Genomic DNA, 18,334 nt, shown 5'->3' on the forward strand with positions numbered 1-18,334 from the left:
ATATTGGAAGAAGGTGTGTTTGTGAACCGATTTCACCCATATTTCGTACATGTCATCAGGGTGTTAAGAAAATATTATATACCGAATTTCATTGAAATCGGTTTAGTAGTTCCTGAGATATTGTTTTTGGTCCATAAGTGGGCGAGGCCACGCCCATTTTCAATTTTTAAAAAAAGCCTAGGTGCAGCTTCCTTCTGTCATTTCTTCCGTAAAATTTAGTGTTTCTGACGTTTTTTGTTAGTCGGTTAACGCACTTTTAGTGATTTTCAACATAACCTTTGTATGGGAGGTGGGCGTGGTTATTATCCGATTTCTTCCATTTTTGAACTGCTGTGGAAATGTCTGAAGGAAACGACTCTATGGGGTTTGGTTGACATAGCTATAGTAGTTTCCGAGATATGTACAAAAAACTTAGTAGGTGGCGGGGCCACGCTCACCTAATGCGATCCTTTGTGCCAAATTTCACTTTAATATCTTTATTTATGGCTTAGTTATGACACTTTATAGGTTTTCGGTTTCCGCCATTTTGTGGGCGTGGCAGTTGGCCGATTTTGCCCATCTTCGAACTTAACCTTCTTATGGAGCCAAGGAATACGTGTACCAAGTTTCATCATGATATCTCAATTTTTACTCAAGTTACAGCTTGCACGGGCGGACGGACGGACAGACAGACATCCGGATTTCGACTCTACTCGTCACCCTGATCACTTTGGTATATATAACCCCTTATCTGACTCTTTTAGTTTTAGGACTTACAAACAACCGTTATGTGAACAAAACTATAATACTCTCCTTAGCAACATTGTTGCGAGAGTATAAAAATAATGTCAATGTTACTTAAATTAATTGTTTTCATACTTTAATTTATTATATTTGTTTATCTTTTTGCTTTTTCAAAGAGCCCGCTTTGTGATATCGGTTTTTACCCATCTTGAAAGCTCTTTTGAGCTCCCGCTCATAATCGCCTTTAGTGAAACCTTCCACTTGCATTGCTTCTAAAAAAAATAAACAAAGTGTATCAAAACAAAGACTTATTAATTACGGAAAAGTAAAATTTACCATATATGGCATTATTTAGGCACTCAAACTTCTTGAATGCCACCTTGTCTTGCAGTCCATCATAATTTAATTTGATGACGTTTGCTGTACAAACTTAAATAACTTTTAATACTTCACACGCGAGCGCTTTCAACCGATACTTAAAATTTACTAAAAACGACAATCATTAAAATTGAAAGACAACAATTGTCGGCGTCGTGGCAGAACTAACGGATACCAATTATTTTCAGAAAAGAACAACAACAAAAAAGCATCGGTTTTATCACACAACCTATATCCTATGAAATTTAGTACTGAAGCGCTCACATACCCAGAGGGCTGGGTCGATCAGTTGTGCGGATGACCAACTCATATGAATAAAGTTCGCACATTTCTTGAAGATAACAACAACGATTTTAAAGCGAAATTTTTTTCGTTTCTTGCCCCGCAACCCATTACCAACTCGCCTACTTTTTTCAGTAGTGAATTATTTTGCTACTGGGCGTGGTTGGCAGGGTAAAAACAATATGCTGCAATACATACATACACACATACACATATATTTAGTTATTTAAGATAGTTTTCTAAAATAGTATTATATATAAACAATGAAAATACCAAATCAAAAATTAGAAAGTATAAATTCTCACTGAAACAAAGACGTTTCATTTCCCCCACCTGTGGTAAGGAATGACAAATTCTTTATTGAGTTCAAAACATTTGGTCTTTCGTGCCAGATTTAGTGCTCGGCCAAAATTAAAAAGTCCTGTATTTACAAAACAGGCAATGTACAGAAAAGCCCTGTTCAAAATACAGGCAAATTAAAACAAAATAATATAATAGTAAGACGGGTGTATATTTCCGCATATTAACGGCATAAAAATAATAATTGTAAGACGGGTGTATATTCCCGCATAATAACAACATAAAAAAAAAAATTTTATGACGGGTGCATATTCCCGCATATTAGCAACATAAATCAAATTAAATATTTGGTCCTATCGAGCTGTTCGCGCATATCTGGCATCATCTTTCTAAACATATATTTGAAGCTTCCTGGGCAGCACTTATGTGCTTACTGTCAAACCAGCTTCCGTTTTATCTCTCTCTTCAATAAAGGAATTCGACCGCATAGCACGCTTTCTATTTCAATCCGCGTTAATACAATTCATCTTCCGCGAACGCTATTAAACTTCAACATACTTTGGTCCTTCGAGCCGGATATCATCGCATATTAATGATATTCCTCAAATTCGCTATTATTTTCATTATTTTTCCGCATTTTTAATATTAATGATGTCTTGGGCTAAAATTCGCGACTCCGCGCTAAATGCTATCAAACGCTTTTTGCAATCTAGCAAAGTGGATGCTCTGCCGGTAGACACTGAGGTAATAACTACTTACCTCCAATTGTTGGAGGAGCAATGGATTCGGTTTTGCGTGGCACAACAAGAGGTGGAACTCACATGTGGTGACGAGAACGTTTCCATGGAGGAGCAGGCATGCATACAAGATGAGGAGTGGTACAGCACCGCCAAAGCTAACTTTAAACGCCTGTGCGCAACTCAAGGCAGCAGACATTGCAAATTACCGTTCAAAGCTACAGTTGCCGTTCCAAAGCTACAGTTGCCGCTTCCAAAGCTACAGTTGCCGTCATTTAGTGGTGATCCCACTCAATGGCTTCCTTTTCATGGTGCTTTTTGCCCACTCATTCATACGGATGTTAATTTGTCGGACGGACAAAAATTACACTATTTGCGAAACTGTTTGAATGGGGAAGCATTCAATTTGGTGAGTAGCTTAGAGGTATGTGATAGCAATTACACTGAAGCTTGGCACTTACTGACCACGAGGTACAAGGTCCTGCGTGTCATGGTGTACAGCCACATCAAAGCACTCATGGCAGTTGGGAGTGCAGCCAAGGATACATCTAAGGGAATAAAGCAAGTGCTAAATTCTATACTCAACACGTTGGCGATCTACGTGCACTCGAACGACCGGTCGAATTCTGGGATGACTGGCTCGTTCACCTAACCGTTTCAAAGTTAGCACATGAAACCCGTAAGCAATGGGAATTATCGCTCGTCATGGACGATCTACCACCTTTCTGCGTTCTTCGAGAATTTCTTGAAAACCGCGCACGCTCACTGGAGATGGTATCATTACTCAACACTACCGAAAAGACAACAACAACAACAGAGAATGTTTTCCATACGGCATTTACAGAGCCAGAAGTAAATATCACTACTACCGCTACTAAAGGGCCGCGTTGTTCTTATTGCAATGGTGATCATAAAATCTACGTTTGCTCACGGTTCAGCCAACACGACTCCAAGGGTAAACTAACTGCTATTAAGAAATTAGGTACGTGTATAAATTGTCTCAGCAAAGGGCATATCTTTGCTAACTGTCATAGCACATCGTCGTGTCGCATATGCCAACGACGTCATCATACCTAACTTCACGGAAACTTTACCAATCAACCGTCAAAGCTCAATGCTCTTTCAAATGAACAACGTTTAAATGTAACCGCACACTACGCCGACGCTAATCGCGTCATTCTACTAGCAACCGCTAAAATTAGGGTACAAGACTATACCGGTCGTTGGCAACCCGCTCGCGCACTTCTTGACAACGGTTCGCATGCCTCATTCGTCACCGAAGCCTGTGTTCAACGCTTGCGCCTTCCCAGAACGCTGTCATCCATTCACGTCACTGGGATTGGGTCACTACAAGGAGGCCCTGCAAAGGCAAGTAAGTACGCTCATCTTACAAAAAATTACTAACGATCTTCCAACCTCCGCTTTACCGACGACTTCTTGGCCGCATCTTACGGATTTGCCATTAGCCGACCGCTATTACTCCCAGCCCGGACCAATAGATATTTTAATTGGAATGGATGAAAGGAAGCAAGGAAGTCATTGAAGTTATACGGTCAGACTTTTACATGGATGACTTACTATCTGGTGCTGATACATTTGATGAACTCGCTTTACTTACAAAAAAAAAGTCTCCCACGCGCTCTCTGAAAGTGGGTTCGAACTACGAAAATGGGGAACTAATTCTCAAATGCTTGGAGATATGATACCACGCGCATCTAAACAAATTTCGCATCTCTTAGCCGATGGAGACTAGATCCGCACTCCCGGTACCATATGGCACACAAACAACGATTGGCTTTCTATAGCAGTGAGTTTTAACGACCTGCCTCCTAAACTTACAAAACGAACGTTTCTCTCCGACTCAAGTAAGGTATTCGATCCGCTGGGTTTGATCGCGCCCTGTACAATCCGCTCTAACATTTGGTTACAGAAGCTTTGGCGCTCAAATGTGGATTGGGATGAACCAGTTCCTTCAGAAATTGCGAGGGACTGGCTGGCATATCGTCGTGAATTACCGAAACTATCAGCGCTAAAATTAAACCGCTGGTTAGGAACTAGCAAAACTTCTGACTCTCAGTATCACATTTTTACCGACGACATCAGAAGTCGCATACGCAGCCGCACTTTACTGTCACACAATTTCCGCACGGTACGATTAAGGTCGTACTAGTAGCAGCGAAAACAAGAGTAGCGCCTCTGAAAACTATTTCGTTACCACGACTTGAGCTTTGTGCAGCTCATTTGGGAGCAAAGCTAGTAAAGCAAGTTCAATCAATGATTACCTTGGCGTGGTTACAAGGCAACCATAGTCGTTAGTCAGTATTCGTGGCCGATCGCGATTGCAGTACAAGATGTTCTACCAGCACAACGCACTGGAGGCATTTTGCGTCAGAGCACAATCCCGCTGACTTCGCTTCAAGGGGCATATTACTATCGCAGCTTCTCACACATCAACTCTGGTGGCATGGTCCGCAATGGATACACGAGAACAACAGTAACTGGCCGATTTCTGCAGAATCACACACTACAGATCTCGAGCTAAAATCTAGCGACGCTGTAACGCTGCTGACGCAAACTAGTGACGATTGGGATTTTTTGACGAAGTATTTTTCATTCAGCAAACTTAAACGTATCACCGCTTATTTATTACGCTTCATCAATAACGCAAGGGCTAACGCCGGGATACGAAAATCCGGCAGCTTGTCCTGCGCTGAAATTCAAAACGCTGAAACAGCATTGGTAAAGTATACTCAATTTATTGTTTTTAAAAAGAAAATTTCTAATTGCAGAGAAAATACATACACGAAGCAGTCCTTTTCTAGACGCAAATGGTATCATACGAGGAGGAGGCCGCATCAAAAACGCACTGCTTTCGGATTATGTTAAACATCCTATAATAGTGCCGAAAAAATCACCGCTCGCTTAATTAATCGCAGCAGAAGTACATCTTTTAACATTACATAGTCATGGCCAGGCATTCGTAACCTCGTCCGTGGTAGATATCGAAAATGCATTCGTTGTAGACGACTGAGTTGTTAACCATTACAACAACTCATGGCTGATCTGCCTCCAAGTCGAGTCACTTCAACCAGATGTTTTTTACATCGTGCAGTCAATTACGCTGGCCCTTACGCCGTGAAGTTTACGCATGAAAAAGGTGCAAAATCTACAAAGGCATACATATGCTCATTTATTTGCATGAGTACTGATGCAATGCATCTCGAACTTGCTGGAGACCTTTCTTCAATTGCTTTCATCGCTGCTTTTTTTACTAACCGGTGAGGGTACTGTCAGCACATTTACTCTGACAACGACACTAACTTCGTGGGTGCTAAAAAGGAATTACGATTAGTCTGTGAACGCTGCATTCGCGATGAAAGAGTGTCATCATATTTCGCAAACGCCCAAATATTTTGGCATTTCAATCCTCCAAGCGCCCCTCACATGGATGGCTTCTGGGAGGCTGGTATAAAACGTATCAAATATCATCTTAAGCGGGCCTTAGATACTTCGCTTTTAACTTAAGAAGAATTTGCAACAGTACTGACTGAAGTTGAAGACTGTGTAAACTCGCGTCCTATTTGCTTTCTTGCTACAAATGTAAATGACTTTGAAGTCCTCACTCCAGGACACTTCATGATTGGTGAACCGCTAAAGGCACTTCCCGATCCTGACGTTGAGGTCTTCAAGGGAACTATATTTCAACGTTGGCAAATAATTGTGTCAAATAGACAGCACTTCGCTACTACCAAAAAAGGGGGACATATTTTCTATATGATATTCTTAGATTTTAATTAAAATTGTCGTTTTTTGAACTGTTGTTCAAGGCGGCCTGAATGTTCGCCTATCTGGCATCATCTTTCTAAACATATGTTTGAAGCTTCCTGGGCAGCACTTATGTGCTTGCTGTCAAACCAGCTTCCGCTTTATCTCTCTCTTTAATAAAGGAATTCGACCGCATAACACGCTTTTTATTTCAATCCGCGTTAATACAATTCATCTTCCGCGAACGCTATTAAACTTCAACACTAGCCTTAAAAAAAAGAGCTCAGCCAAATTTAAAAAAGCCCTGATATGATAAAAAATACAGGCAAATAAAATAAAGTAAGCCCTGTTATTAATATACAGGCAAAATTAAATTGTAAGACGGGTGTATATTCCCGCATATTGACTAAATAAAGATAATAATTGTAAGACAGGCATATATTCCCACATATTAAACTGATCACATAAGCCGTTTTAGCAGAGACTAAACGCAGTGATCTTACTGCTATCCAAGAAATATTCAGCGGCTGTGAGTCGAGGCACAGCAAGGTCAACTAGGTGACCAAATCAATATACCTCCAACGATTTCTTTGGAGAATACACAGCAGTTACACAAATACGAAACGTGTTGCGGAAAAAATCATGGGCATATACAGAAACAAAATTCTTGATGCCAAGGAAGATTTACCCGAAACGGTGTTGCACACGTCCAACACTTTTCCAACAAAGCCATCAAGTAAAACTAAAATTGAAGAAGTTCAAGCTAAACACCAAGATTTAGATCGAAAAAATTCCATATTCATTAGGAAAATTGAAAACCTCAGAAGAAAAATGGATGACCTATCTATGGAGTGAATGATCAACAACGATCATTTAAAGTGTTTAGACTTTTTATTCGTAGATATTCAAAATGTAAAAGGCAAGCTAGATTTCAATGAAGAAAATTAAATCTCATTCGAAGAAATTAATGATGAATATTATGACGAGGTTCAAAATTAAAAAAAAAGATTACAAAAAGAAGGGCCTTAAATTTCTTATCGCCTTAACTTTGAATAAAAATAAATAATAAAAATTCCAACATTTTATGGCGATCTTAAAGAATGGGCCAATTTTTACAACGTATTCCAAGTTATGGTACATGACAACGAGCAGATGCCGAAGACCACAGAAAAATTGCTGCATCTTCGCCAATGCTTAAGGGGGTCATCCCATGTGATGGGCTCAAAAAATCAAATTTTTTTTTCATAAATTGCTATTTTAACATGTCTAGAATACGGAAGTAAAGGGATTTTTGAAAATTCCAAGTCGTTTTAAAGATACAGCAGGTAGAAGCAAGTGCTGGTCGGAGCGCTGAGTTGGCAGTTACGGTTGGAGCCTATTGTGACTTGAAACTTTAAACGCGGTTTTCTCAAAACTGTGTTTTTCAAACTTTCCTCCATCGTATCTCAAAAACGGCTTGACCGAATGACTTGGAAATTATAGGACATACTCAACACATATAAACGCATCGAATGAACTATTATCAATCGAAAATCTGCAAAATTTCAATTTTTTATCGCAAAAAACACAAAAAAAAAAACGGAAAAATCGCAACTTTTATTTCAAATGTCTACCAAAAGTCCAATTTTTTGTATATTCATTTGATAATAGTTCATTCCGTGCATTTAGGCATACAGTTTAAAACGCCGTTTTTTTTTTCATATAAGCCAATCAGCCGGAATCGTGGAGGAAGTGCGAGCTCATTTTTTCGAGACGGGGGTGTTCAGGACGCTGTAACTCCAGTTATACACAATATTTTTAGTTAAAAATTTATATTTATATTGTCGAAATATATATTAATAAATAATATTAAACTTAAATCTCTATCTATTTACTGGTCGTAAAACAAAAATCCTAAAAAATCCCTAAAAAAACAGGCCATCACATGGGATGACCCCCTTAAAAGGCGAAGCTGCACGAGTAATACAGCGTTTACAAATTTCATCAAAAAATTATGAAGCTGTATGGAGGTAAAGGAAGAAAAACTTATAACGGTACGATTACTCTCTCTATCTTCTGTTGACGAAAAAACAACAGAAGTAATAAAGGAAGTTAGAAAGGAAAATGAAATCGAAGAATTAAGTGAACCTTCAATAACTGAGGAAAAAACAACTGAATTGGTACCTTGGCACTTATCTCTTCCGGCAGGCTCACATTTTGGAGAAATGTGGGAAAGTGAAGTTCAGATTAAATCGTTTGAAGATGTGGACGAAGGTAAAGAAATCGACCACATTTTGGAAGATGATACTGAAGCTTATGAGAAGGAAGAGGAAATTCAAGTTTTGCACAAACTTACACAATTGCCGAAAAAGCGCAAAGGTGTTTTAGTTGAGCCAAATCCAAATCTTACCATAAAAGGAAAACATTTTGCCAACTATTAAAAGGAGCCGAAGAGCAAGCTGCTAAAATGCAGAACCACCTTAAGGAAAAACAATATCGCGCCTATACCAGCAAGGAAGATGTAATTAATTCTTCCAAAGTCATCAATACACAAATTGACAAAATATATCCGACCGTGTCCATTCCAACGAATTTTATATCGATTACTTTGGAGTTAAAAACACGGTGTGAAAATATTGATAACTTAACACTGGACTCTGATCTACCTGATGAAGAGGCAAATGAAGACCTGGAAATTAAAACCGCTGACGATGTAGACATGACAGCAGAAGATGCAGAACTGAACCCAAAAGCCAAGATGAAGAAAAGGAAGGGATGTCTACCAACAAAATACAGACAACAATCACCGAAGGACGGAATCAGTGCAGAAGAGTACACAAAGATGCAAATAAAGAAGATGAAAATCAAGGGTATACCGTCGTCCGACGTGAAAGAGGAAAAGCCGACAGGACACGAATTTCAAGAAATAGTTACGTGCAAACTATCACTTAAGTGCTGAACACATAGAGCGCGACAGACTGCAAGCGACATCTGTCAAATATTAAAATACACACGTTACTAAGGACACAGTTATGTAGTTGTGCATCTGCCACAATAACTGTGTCCCTAAGAATTTGTGTATTTTAATATTTACAGATGTCGTTTGCAGTCTGTCGCGCTCTATGTGTTCAGCACTTGATACAACACAGGAAGGCGCATCGTGAACGTCACTTAGTTGTCGATCATGACAGGATCGCAAGCTGTGGTCATCTTTCCAGCAGTGACTTTTGCCGTCCGAAAGAAAGTTCAAAATTGATAAGATAAGAAATATCATATACATACAAAACATATACAGTCCACTAATTTTAAATAATCATTTTTTCCCTCGGCAATTTGTTCAAATATCATTGAACATGCTTACTTATCAGCAAAGCCGAAATTCTACTAAATATAAATATCTATTTATATATATTAACTAGCTGACCCGGCGAACTTCGCTCCGCCTAATTATTGGAGGCATATTTAGTAAGTCGCAAACACACGACACAACACTCTTTTAATTTTATTGAAATTTGCTGCTTTTAGATTTTTGGGAATATTAAAGAATTATAGTAAAGATGCACAGCAAAGAGACGTTAACATTTCAAGTGACATTTTACCATACACAATTTTTTTTGAGTGAATACTGACAAATATTTACACTATAACTATCAAACTACATCTCTCGTTTTTTTTTTTGACGATGGCCATGGTTAGGAAAAGAAGAAGAACTACATCTGTCATCGAGAAAATAAAGAATTCAAACAACTATAATATAGGCTATGTTCGTAAATGCATCATGACGCGCATCATGACGATTGCATAACAAACAGAACGTTCAGAAATGCAATATTGCAACACTGCAATAATCAAGCGTTCAAAAAAGCAACACTTATATCAACTGTCATACATAATTTCTATCAAAAAAATCTTTACTGCATTTAACTACGATGTCTGACGAAAAGTGCAAAACTGTTTTATTTTAATTTTTGTATTGGAATTTAGTTAAATTATGTTAATAATAATTGTATAAATTATTATTTTTAAATTTTTAGTGAAAATCTCAGTAATGCGGAGACGCAGTTATTGCTGAGAGTACGGTTGAATATGTCCTCGGGAAACGACTTTATTGTTTTAATAAATGATTTGTTTTTAGGTATTTTTCTTTTTAAAGACAAGCATTTGTACCTACAAATTTTTCTTTTTGACTTCAATACCCTTCTTTTTCTTAAATTTAAAGAAAATCTATCATTTCTTTGCTCACAAATTTCGTCTAGTGTTAGATTCAGCAAAATTTCCATTTTAGTACTATACGCGTTCAAAAATGCAAACAAATGTATCTGCAAATTGTCAAAAATTGTATAAGAAGTATCAAACGTCAAACTTGCAGTGTTGCTACTGTTGCTTATGCTGCAAGTCATGATGCATTTACGAACATAGCCATAGTTATAGTGAAGCTATATATCCCTCAACTCCTTAAAATGCATTGTCCGTTTTGTAAAAAGTGGATGGAACGGCAGAAAAAAAATATTAAATTATTATTAAGATGCGACGAATGCTACAACATAATCGCTGTTACCTTCAGATTTTGTACCAATTGTGGTAAGAATGTAGAACGAATAATACGCGTGAACAGGGCAAAAGTACAAAAAAATATATTAAAGCAAAAGCTGATATCTAAACCAAAACACGTTTCTACAATGCCATCTTCATCATCTGAGGAGACATTCTGTGAATTAAATTTATCGGCCGAAGACATACAGGACATTCAAGTTATTGAAGACAGCCAAAAGCCCAACATCAAGAATGTTCTGGTAGATATTGATGTTATTGAAGACAGCCAGCAGCTCAATATTGATAATGTTCTGATCGAATCAGATTTGTCCGAGTCGCCTAGTACTTCCACCATATTATCATGTCCTGGCGAGCCAAGTGGTTCCCAAGTAGATGGAGCCAAGTTGATGGAAATAAAGAGTTACTAATACACGTTGACATTACGGATCCAAATGCACATATTATATACATATTAAGTCATTTATTTATATTTATACACTTCATATACAAAAATTTAAAATTTTCTTGGATGTGATCCTTTCTGGACTGTGAACATGATAAACAAATCTTTGCTTAAATTAAATACAACACAGTTATGATCATATACAGTTAATTAATATAGTGCTTTCTGGTAGACAATATTTTTAGTTTTTTTTGCGGTGCGTAAATAAATAAGGATGTTGGTTTTCCGACACGCGAACACGCAACGTACATATAATTGTCCATGTGCGAAACAGGGAAACTCTAAGTTTATTCCGCAAACTTGCAACGATTGGCCTTGCGATTTAATTATGGTCATCGCAAACGCCAGACGCACGGGAAATTGCAACCTCTTAAAATCAAATGGCAAATCCGTTGGAATCATAGGTATTCGTGGGATTAAGACATCCTCTTCTTTGTATTTTCCTTTGATTATTTTAGCTTCGATGATGTTATTCATGAGTTTCTTCACAACCAATCTCGTTCCATTGCAAAGTCGAGGTTGATTAATATTACGCAGCATGATGACAACTGACCCTACTTTTAATTTCAAATTATATGGTGGTAGTCCAGGCAAGTCCAATGAATTTAAAAATTCTGTAGGATAGTTGACTACGGTCGAGCTGTCAACTGCGACCTTACCATTGCCAATATCCAGCAACTGCTTCGAAAACACAGTCGCAGTTTGATCTTGTTGCAAAAACACTCGCATGTTAGTAGTTAATTGTAGTGTCGTCTTTACGTGCCGCCACAAATTTGATGATTTTAGACATGCGTTTATTTCGTCAGCAACAGTCGATCGAGGAATTACTGGAAGAGTCTGACGAAAATCACCTGACAACAGTATCATAACTCCACCAAAAATATTTTGGTTATCACGTAAATCTTTTAACGTCCTATCTAGTGTCTCCAGCGACCTCTTGTGGGCCATTGTGCATTCGTCCCTAATTATCAATTTGCATACTTGGAGTCTTCGCCATAGCGCTATTTTTGGCAATGTTGCAAACTGGCGTTTCGTTGATATGCATGTTTAATGGTAATTTTAAGGCTGAATGTGCAGTTCGTCCGCCTTCTAATAAAGTTGCTACTATTCCAGATGAAGCCAACGCTAGGGCTACCTCATTTTGCGATCGGATCTTTGCTAATAGCAATGAAATTAGGAACGTTTTCCCAGTACCCCCAGGAGAATCTATTTAAGAAAGTAAATCCCCCCAGACCCACTGTTTACAGCTTGTGTTAAACGATCGTACGCAATCCTTTGTTCTTTGTTCAATTGCGGAACAGTTGTGCGAGCTGCTTCGGTCATAGCTTGAGTATCGTACTGGAGTTCTCTTTGCAACTCATGGTTTAATGCATCTTGCATAGCACGATTGGGTGCTGTCAGGCCCAAACACGACAATACTTTATTTGCCATCAACAAACACATATCTTCTATTATGATCAATGTGTCATTGTAAACCTCTGCCGTAATTTCCAATGTAGGATTCAAAGTTTCACAACGCACGCGATGCAACGCATCCTCAGACATGTCATCCCTATATTTCATCCACAAATCATTCGGATTTGAGGGGAAACATGTCAATATTATAATCGCAAACAGTGTGCGAATTTGAGCGTATCATCCCAATGCGAATCGTTTTCAAGCAACCGTAATAATTGACACGCCTCACGGTAAGTCGCACACAGATGTCCATCAACTGTTCGCAATTGTTGAAAAGATGTCGGACCAGGAATATTCACCAATAACAATCTAAGATAATAACATTCATCGTTATTAGGATGTACTGTATATATACGGCCTATAGCATCTGTGGCAAATACATTTTCATATCCTTCAAGTGGTGTTCCTTGTTTACGACGCTGAAAAGACTTTGATGATGCGTTCCATGTGTAGTAGCGCGGCATATCAGCATACAGCAAAGTGCGGGCGAATTGATCAGGTGCACAAATTGAGAAGAAACCTGTCAATGTGGTCACAGGTGGACGTGCTGCTCTATCCACAGCGTTGTATGGGTTGAAATACACTCGTTGTCCATTTTCTAAATGAACTGCCAAATGCAATACAGTGGGATGTCTTTCATGAATTGCAAACGAAAATATGCGCCAAATAGCCTCATTGCTGCTTACATAGTGACCCATCTGATAGTGAGACACTTCATCATTTGTGTTTGTTACTGCGAACATGGCCATGTCGCTACCTTTGTTAACATATTTACATATGTACTTTATGGATTTCACAGAGTTACACGTTGATGTGAGCTTCAAAAGTTTTGGACAATATGGGCGAGAACGGCACAATCCAACGATTGTCTACATGAAAATCTTGTCCTTTTATCTTGACGTCTACAGATCGTCCACCGTCCTCAACTGATCGCCGACGATACAATGGGTAACCATCGATTCCCGAGATGGTTTCAGCAAGCAAGTTTCTCGGGTGAAAACTCCGCAAGGTCCATGTATCATGTGTTTAGTTACTATCGTATGCAATTTTGGGTCAACCGTTTCATCAGGAATTTCGGCTGAAATAATGGAATCAATTTCTTCTGACCTTATTTTGTCAACCAACCAGACTAATATATGAGCATGTGGCAAACCACGCTTTTGCCACTCAACTGAGTACATCCAACAACGTACTTGGCCATACACACGATGCTTTGTAATTAAATTCATTAAAGATTTTAATTTTTGCTTGTAAACTCTGGCTGTGATGTCCTGCCTATCAAGTGGTGTTTGCTTGTGTAGCAGTTCTTTTTTTATTTCAATCCATTGTGGGTTACAGGTAAATGTAATAAATAGGTCTGGACGGCCATACTTTCGAACATAAGACGTCGCATCTTGAGCGTACTCGTGCATGTGGCGCGGGCTTCTGATGTAAGTGGCCGGTAAAATTGTCATTCTTCCTACATTATTTACATTGCCGTCAGCATTGATTGCATCGCGAAGATGAATGTACTCTTCAGATCGAAGCTGCTGTTGGTTAAGACGGATGTATGTCAATCTTTTAGTCTCAATTTTGACGTACATGTCCACTGAATACTGATGAAAGAGCCGTTGACACATCAAAATGTGATTTACTTCACCTTCACGGATCATGAGTCTGTATGCATAATAATTCATGGCACTGACTTTTTTGTGTGTATCAGCACCTGGAAGTACATATGATAAAAAAATACATTTATATATTGAACATATAAAATATTTTATTTTGTATAATCTAATTACCTGTTGTTGGATTAACCATTTTGATATTAAAATGGTACCCATCTTCTCCGTGCCAGAAAATTAATGGGTATTGTAAAGCATCATAAGCTCTATGCGTTTCATATACACGTTTCAATTCATTGTTCCGTCGATGAAGTACAATATCTCTTGATTGCAAATTCTCTCCAACAACGACAACAGCCACTCATCTATTGTCGGTGAATTAAACCTCCTTGCATGCTCTCCAGCAGGTGTTTTGTCGGCTCTTATTACAATATTATGGCTGTCTGATGGCATCCGATCCAGTGCCATTTTGAACATCTTCACTAATTCATTATTCTCGTGAAGAAATGTTTGCAGTTGTTGGACAATGATTCGCTTGACGGTTGGATTATGACCACAACGTGTATCAACTTCCACATCTTGATTGCCCATAAAATAAATTTGCAAAAATTTATGATCTGTACCTGGCACTGGCAGCATTGCCCCCAGTAGGTGATGAATTTGTCCTTGTATCTGTAATTGTTTAAGAACTGGTTAAATTAATTGTGATACAAATACAAATTAAAATTTCACTAAAACAATTATGGTATACTACCTTGAAAGTAGGCATGAACCCGTCTTGTACTATATGCGTTGCACCAAACGATGTCATTTGGAAGCAATTATTATATTTTTGGATGTTAGCCAAGAAGTGTTTAGACTCACTTTCCATCCCATTAACTAATGAGTGTAACGGTTCAGGTGGTGGAACCAATTGAGGCAATTGTACATTGCCACCAGCACAACATAATCCTGCAGGTTCACTACTGTACTTTAATGCTTTACAATGTTGACAAATGATTGACATTTCTCCAATCGTCACAGATTTGTCGGCACTATAATCAAATTCCGGGTCGTGGGAAAATGCTCCTCGTTCGAGGTTTACAGGAGCATTGCGTCTGCGGAATCGATTAAATTCGTTATCCCGTGCTCGCTGCTGTTGTGATCGATGTGCACGAACTCGTTCCATTCTCCCCCTATCCACTTGATAGTTATTTACTCTCGAACGTAATTCTCCCATACTTGTACGACTGTTATCATTATCAGCATCTCGCTGGTCATTCGTGCGGTTGGAGCGTAAAGTAGCTCGTTGCACATTTACACGACTTCGACGACCTATGTCAGGTCGTTTTCTTTTCCTCGGCATTGTAAGCAGCGAGAAGAAAATCACTTTTAGCAGTATTTCAATATTTTTCCAATTAAATGTTTCTTTTTTTTAACATGAGATGACAAAACCAAGGATGTTAAAGTAGGAGCGCAGCAAAAAGTCTCTAAATTTATGGACAAAACAATGTAACGTTCGGATAACGTGCTTTTTACATGAGATGACAAAACAATGGAACGTTCGGATACACTTATTACTTACTTATTACTTTCTTATTTCTCCAATTAAATGTTTCTTTTTTTTAACATGAGATGACAAAACCAAGGATGTTAAAGTAGGAGCGCAGCAAAAAGTCTCTAAATGTATGTACAAAACAATGTAACGTTCGGATACACGTGCTTTTTACATGAGATGACAAAACAATGGAAAGTTCGGATACACTTATTACAGGGCATCTCGACAGGATTTATAGAATACTAACTGCTATTGCCATTGCCAAATCTGTATGTGGGCATTTGCTATCATGATATAATCATTTGCGCAAAAGCGTAGGGTAGGTAGGTTCGAGATGATGTAGCGTATGCTTTGAGCTCTTGAAAAATTTATTTTATCATTTGCGAAATGCCGTCGGGTAGGTAGCTGATGTAGGGCACGTTTTGAGCTCTTGAACTCCTTAAATCTTTTGTGTGGAACATAAAAAAAGGATAAATATCCTTTTGTTTACAAATGTATTTTTGGAAAAAATAAGATAATAACAAAGGATAAAGATCCTTTTTTACAAATGTATTTCTGGGAAAAATAAGAATTAATATTTTTGGACTACTATATAATGAATGTGGCATAACTTTTATATACCAATTAAAATAATAAATTTAAAATGGGAAATGATATTTTGATTTATGCTTATAAAATTTTATTAAATTTAAGACCTCCCAACCCAATTTGCATAATATTTCTATAAATTAACAAGATTATACTAAATATTAAATGTTATTTTGAAAATGTCCTTTATTTTTATAATATAACACAACCGTCTTAACTCGCTTTTCTAATTTTCATATTACCAAAATTAAAATTCCGTCGGCATATGTGGAAATGGGATATGTTGCCTCTTCGAAAGTTTCATATAAATGAAAACTGCGCTGTTAAACTGCTGAAGAGACAGCTTCTAGCTTACGATATATGACAAACTATGTAGTATTCTATATCTAGTAAGCAATGAGCAATGTGGAGTCTGCACAGGCAAAGATGCTCCGTTATTATAATAAAAGTATTTTTGAGAGTTGGTAACACTGTAAGGTTGGCACCATCAAACATGTCAACACATTAATTATATTTATATTTTGAAATTAAAAAAATAAATTTAAAATGAGAAATTATATTTTTATTTATGCTTGTATAAGTTTATTAAGTTTAAGACTTCACAACCCAATTTCCATAATATTTCTATAAATTAACAATATTAAACTAAATATTAAATGTTATTTTGAAAATGTACTTTATTTTTATAATATAATACAACCGTCTTAACTCGCTCTTCTAATTTTCATATTACCGAAATTAAAATGCCGTCGGCATATGTGGAAATGGAATATGTTGCCTCTTCAAAATTTTCATATAAATAAAAACTGCGCTGTTAAACTGCTGAAGAGACAGCTTCTAGCTTACCATATGTGGCAAACTATGTAGTATTCTATATCTAGTAAGCAATGAGCAATGTGGAGTCTGCACAGGCAGAGATGCCCCGTTATTATAATAAAAGTATTTTTGAGAGTTGGTAACACTGTAAGGTTGGCACCATCAAACATGTCTACACATTAATTATATTTATATATTTTGAAATTTGAAATAGAAATTTAAATACACGATGTTATGAGCAAAGTTGATATTATGTTGTCGATTGAAAAGTCTTGTTTTAATGCGTTCGTCAACTTCGAGTGGAACTGAGAGTACAAATACCGTCAAATGTTTGACAGCAAGTAAGTGCTCAACTTTTATATGGGAAAATGGAATTGTCGTTTTACTCTATCTTACTCGTAATTTTTCCTTATTTAAAAATGCATCGGGACACAAGTCATAAATTTACAGATGAGATAACATTAAACACACACACACATGTATTAAATTGTACGCTTGAAAACAACCCCATGTAGCATAAAACATACCCTGCCAACCATGAGCGGGTAAAAAACCAGGTAGTTTGCCATAGGCCGCGTGAAGATTCTACCCAATTTTCCCCTCACACGTACGTATACATGTGATCATACATCTCTGTTGCGCTCATTCAGCAGTGTCATATATTTGTCATGCTCTAATATCCCCAATCGACGACTGATGCAGGGTTGCATTTTAAATAGCTGATACAGGCTTAGGAGAAACCAGCGTGACATACAATGTTCATCACCTGCTTCACTTAGCAGAAAATATTAAAGCAATAGGCTTTTTATCTGGCTCATCTGCATATGCTTTCGAAAACTATTTGCAAACCCTAAAAAAATATGTAAAGAAACCAACGCATGTGCTACAACAACTTTTTAATAGAATTTCACTCGAGAATTAGGTGACAAAACCTGTATGTGTTGGTTTAAAATTACTTAAAAATAGAACGTTTCAGTACTATCACAATAACTGTATTTTTAGTTCAAAACACCCTGATAATTATTGTGTAATAAAGCCTCCTAATACTCCTATAGAAATAACGGGTTTTAAGAAAAAGAACGGGGGTTTAGTCGTAGGAAAGAAGTTTATAAATTTAGAAATTTTTTTCTCTGAACCTCTAGATTCAACAACTATAGGAATATGTTTAGTA

Source organism: Bactrocera neohumeralis, unplaced genomic scaffold (assembly GCF_024586455.1).
Source record: "Bactrocera neohumeralis isolate Rockhampton unplaced genomic scaffold, APGP_CSIRO_Bneo_wtdbg2-racon-allhic-juicebox.fasta_v2 cluster09, whole genome shotgun sequence".
NCBI classification, from domain to species: domain Eukaryota; kingdom Metazoa; phylum Arthropoda; class Insecta; order Diptera; family Tephritidae; genus Bactrocera; species Bactrocera neohumeralis.